This window comes from Cololabis saira, chromosome 4 (genome assembly GCF_033807715.1).
Source record: "Cololabis saira isolate AMF1-May2022 chromosome 4, fColSai1.1, whole genome shotgun sequence".
In the NCBI taxonomy this organism is placed as follows: domain Eukaryota; kingdom Metazoa; phylum Chordata; class Actinopteri; order Beloniformes; family Belonidae; genus Cololabis; species Cololabis saira.
Window position 1 is genome coordinate 10,382,171 of NC_084590.1, and position 5,025 is coordinate 10,387,195.

General features: G+C 44.5%; 4 non-coding genes across 4 annotated transcripts; all 4 read right to left on the minus strand.

Moving 5' to 3' along the window:
• Positions 1 to 151: 151 nt before the first annotated feature.
• Positions 152 to 224, minus strand: trnak-cuu (transfer RNA lysine (anticodon CUU)). Its single transcript has one exon. It is a non-coding gene; the product is annotated as a tRNA-Lys (tRNA).
• Positions 225 to 1,225: 1,001 nt separating this feature from the next.
• Positions 1,226 to 1,298, minus strand: trnak-cuu (transfer RNA lysine (anticodon CUU)). The gene has a single exon. It is a non-coding gene; the product is annotated as a tRNA-Lys (tRNA).
• A 991-nt stretch (positions 1,299 to 2,289) lies between these two features.
• On the minus strand, positions 2,290 to 2,362 carry trnak-cuu (transfer RNA lysine (anticodon CUU)). Its single transcript has one exon. It is a non-coding gene; the product is annotated as a tRNA-Lys (tRNA).
• A 991-nt stretch (positions 2,363 to 3,353) lies between these two features.
• trnak-cuu (transfer RNA lysine (anticodon CUU)) lies at positions 3,354 to 3,426 on the minus strand. The gene has a single exon. It is a non-coding gene; the product is annotated as a tRNA-Lys (tRNA).
• Positions 3,427 to 5,025: the final 1,599 nt, after the last annotated feature.

Sequence of the window (5,025 nt, forward strand, 5' to 3'; positions counted from 1 at the left end):
CCTGGAATGTCATCAGTCATTGATGATGTCACCAGTCTCACACCGAGTAAAATCCATCTCAGTGACCAGAACAGCAATGGAGGTGATTCCTTTCTGCTAGCCTTCAACCTGGACTCTACACTTCAAACAAACTTCATAAATGTGACTTCAGCACCCAACGTGGGGCTCGAACCCACGACCCTGAGATTAAGAGTCTCATGCTCTACCGACTGAGCTAGCCGGGCTTCAGATGCTAGTAAATACGAACAATAATCGAAAAGTGTCTGTAATGTCAGGTTTAATCAGTGTTTCAGAGAAACCAGTTTTCCGTCTTGACTCCTCTGGACACCACCCAGCCAGGTGAATGACAACATGTGACTAAACTTGTGATTTTCTAGTTTTTCGAAATTGTAGATGCTCACAAATTGGCTATTTCGGAGGTGTCCATTTTTTAGGAGTTGGTGCAGTTGGAAGCCAACTACCTGGTGATGATGTCACCTACTCTCGTCCACTTGGCATTATGAGACAATTGGAGCGCATCTCAAGTTCAGCTTGACTACGTCAAAATCTGTGTAGACCTGGCGGTTATCAGGATGCTATGCTCCTCAAGCTAGCCTATAGCTAGCTAGTGGAAAATGTCCCACTATCTATGTCTCTACATACCTGTCTAGATGGTTTTGTATAAGATTAAGGGGGAATAGAAACTAAATGATTGAATGAATTGAATCATGATCAATAACCTGCTGCACAGTTTCTGTAGTGTAGTGGTTATTCGGTTCATCGCAAATGCAAAAGGTCTCTGGTCTGAGTCTAACAGGCTGGACCTCTGGATCAGGACTGACGAGTGAACAGAACATCCACAGTTTTATCTTAGAAAAACTTCATCAATTAAAGCTTTTTTAGCAGGCCAACGGCAACTGGTGTGTGGAGGAGTCATTTTCATCCTATTGACCTTTGTTCACTTGTATCAGTCATGTATGTCCATTGTACCAAATAACTGGTCTCTCCATTGGGGAATCGAACCCCAGGCACAGATACTGCCCACTATACTAACATTGTCATAATTACGAATTATTTAATCTAACCCTGGAATGTCATCAGTCATGTGATGTCATTGATGATGTCACCAGTCTCACACCGAGTAAAATCCATCTCAGTGACCAGAACAGCAGTGGAGGTGATTCCTTTCTGCTAGCCTTCAACCTGGACTCTACACTTCAAACAAACTTCATAAATGTGACTTCAGCGCCCAACGTGGGGCTCGAACCCACGACCCTGAGATTAAGAGTCTCATGCTCTACCGACTGAGCTAGCCGGGCTTCAGATGCTAGTAAATACGAACAATAATCGAAAAGTGTCTGTAATGTCAGGTTTAATCAGTGTTTCAGAGAAACCAGTTTTCCGTCTGGACTCCTCTGGACACCACCCAGACAGGTGAATGACAACATGTGACTAAACTTGTGATTTTCTAGTTTTTCGAAATTGTAGATGCTCACAAATTGGCTATTTCGGAGGTGTCCATTTTTTAGGAGTTGGTGCAGTTGGAAGCCAACTACCTGGTGATGATGTCACCTACTCTCGTCCACTTGGCATTATGAGATAATTGGAGCGCATCTCAAGTTCAGCTTGACTACGTCAAAATCTGTGTAGACCTGGCGGTTATCAGGATGCTATGCTCCTCAAGCTAGCCTATAGCTAGCTAGTGGAAAATGTCCCACTATCTATGTCTCTACATACCTGTCTAGATGGTTTTGTATAAGATTAAGGGGGAATAGAAACTAAATGATTGAATGAATTGAATCATGATCAATAACCTGCTGCACAGTTTCTGTAGTGTAGTGGTTATTCGGTTCATCGCAAATGCAAAAGGTCTCTGGTCTGAGTCTAACAGGCTGGACCTCTGGATCAGGACTGACGAGTGAACAGAACATCCACAGTTTTATCTTAGAAAAACTTCATCAATTAAAGCTTTTTTAGCAGGCCAACGGCAACTGGTGTGTGGAGGAGTCATTTTCATCCTATTGACCTTTGTTCACTTGTATCAGTCATGTATGTCCATTGTACCAAATAACTGGTCTCTCCATTGGGGAATCGAACCCCAGGCACAGATACTGCCCACTATACTAACATTGTCATAATTACGAATTATTTAATCTAACCCTGGAATGTCATCAGTCATTGATGATGTCACCAGTCTCACACCGAGTAAAATCCATCTCAGTGACCAGAACAGCAATGGAGGTGATTCCTTTCTGCTAGCCTTCAACCTGGACTCTACACTTCAAACAAACTTCATAAATGTGACTTCAGCACCCAACGTGGGGCTCGAACCCACGACCCTGAGATTAAGAGTCTCATGCTCTACCGACTGAGCTAGCCGGGCTTCAGATGCTAGTAAATACGAACAATAATCGAAAAGTGTCTGTAATGTCAGGTTTAATCAGTGTTTCAGAGAAACCAGTTTTCCGTCTTGACTCCTCTGGACACCACCCAGCCAGGTGAATGACAACATGTGACTAAACTTGTGATTTTCTAGTTTTTCGAAATTGTAGATGCTCACAAATTGGCTATTTCGGAGGTGTCCATTTTTTAGGAGTTGGTGCAGTTGGAAGCCAACTACCTGGTGATGATGTCACCTACTCTCGTCCACTTGGCATTATGAGACAATTGGAGCGCATCTCAAGTTCAGCTTGACTACGTCAAAATCTGTGTAGACCTGGCGGTTATCAGGATGCTATGCTCCTCAAGCTAGCCTATAGCTAGCTAGTGGAAAATGTCCCACTATCTATGTCTCTACATACCTGTCTAGATGGTTTTGTATAAGATTAAGGGGGAATAGAAACTAAATGATTGAATGAATTGAATCATGATCAATAACCTGCTGCACAGTTTCTGTAGTGTAGTGGTTATTCGGTTCATCGCAAATGCAAAAGGTCTCTGGTCTGAGTCTAACAGGCTGGACCTCTGGATCAGGACTGACGAGTGAACAGAACATCCACAGTTTTATCTTAGAAAAACTTCATCAATTAAAGCTTTTTTAGCAGGCCAACGGCAACTGGTGTGTGGAGGAGTCATTTTCATCCTATTGACCTTTGTTCACTTGTATCAGTCATGTATGTCCATTGTACCAAATAACTGGTCTCTCCATTGGGGAATCGAACCCCAGGCACAGATACTGCCCACTATACTAACATTGTCATAATTACGAATTATTTAATCTAACCCTGGAATGTCATCAGTCATTGATGATGTCACCAGTCTCACACCGAGTAAAATCCATCTCAGTGACCAGAACAGCAATGGAGGTGATTCCTTTCTGCTAGCCTTCAACCTGGACTCTACACTTCAAACAAACTTCATAAATGTGACTTCAGCACCCAACGTGGGGCTCGAACCCACGACCCTGAGATTAAGAGTCTCATGCTCTACCGACTGAGCTAGCCGGGCTTCAGATGCTAGTAAATACGAACAATAATCGAAAAGTGTCTGTAATGTCAGGTTTAATCAGTGTTTCAGAGAAACCAGTTTTCCGTCTGGACTCCTCTGGACACCACCCAGCCAGGTGAATGACAACATGTGACTAAACTTGTGATTTTCTAGTTTTTCGAAATTGTAGATGCTCACAAATTGGCTATTTCGGAGGTGTCCATTTTTTAGGAGTTGGTGCAGTTGGAAGCCAACTACCTGGTGATGATGTCACCTACTCTCGTCCACTTGGCATTATGAGACAATTGGAGCGCATCTCAAGTTCAGCTTGACTACGTCAAAATCTGTGTAGACCTGGTGGTTATCAGGATGCTATGCTCCTCAAGCTAGCCTATAGCTAGCTAGTGGAAAATGTCCCACTATCTATAGCCCCTTTCACACAGAGATTCCGCAATATTGGTGTAAAGAAGTCCTGCCAATACGCCGCCTTTGTTGGTTCACACAGAACCATACAACGCCGGCATAACGCCGCTCCCGTCTGTAAATTCACACAGCATGCCGGCGTTCCGCAATCAGAGGCGTGACGACAGCGTCAGCGTCTAGTGGCATGCCGGCATGCCGGCTGTGTCATTCACACAGACCCCGTTTCGGCTCTGTGACTACCTCCGCTGCCGGCTTATTGGTGGGGCCACTTGGCCCCCCCATTCCGCCTCCGTGACTTTCACACAGAACAGCGAGGCGGCTTAAAGGCGCAACGTTCCCGCCTCGAACTGGCTGTGTGAAAGGGGCTAATGTCTCTACATACCTGTCTAGATGGTTTTGTATAAGATTAAGGGGGAATAGAAACTAAATGATTGAATGAATTGAATCATGATCAATAACCTGCTGCACAGTTTCTGTAGTGTAGTGGTTATTCGGTTCATCGCAAATGCAAAAGGTCTCTGGTCTGAGTCTAACAGGCTGGACCTCTGGATCAGGACTGACGAGTGAACAGAACATCCACAGTTTTATCTTAGAAAAACTTCATCAATTAAAGCTTTTTTAGCAGGCCAACGGCAACTGGTGTGTGGAGGAGTCATTTTCATCCTATTGACCTTTGTTCTTCCTGGCTTGATCGACGTCCGAAAGTTCACTTCTGACACCAGTGTAACGTTTCACTGACCAGGCGGAGACGGGCTCAGCTATTCCACTAGCTAATTTATTTACAGGAAGGAAACGAATAGCTTTACAGTCATAAACACAGGCAGACTCCAACTCAATGTCTCGGGCAAACTCCCCAACAACTTAAATTAGAACACCAGAAGAAGAACTAGGGGTCCTCCTCCCCCGCTCCCTCTGCCCACCACCGGCACGCACCCTTCATGACATCACCTGCATTCCGGTGACAGGCAGAGAGACGAGAGAATTCAGGCTGATCTCCCCCACTTTGTAACTCTCCCATATCAGGGTCGCTACAATAGGAATACATAGGAATGTCCAAAGCAGTGTCAACAAAGGCGGGCCTAAGAGATTCTGAGCACCTAATTGTAGTCTTCAAGGTCACTTTGAAACCTCTCCTTTCACTCTGGAACTGAGAACAACAACCCCATCTTCATTGTCATCCTCATCCAACAAACAAAC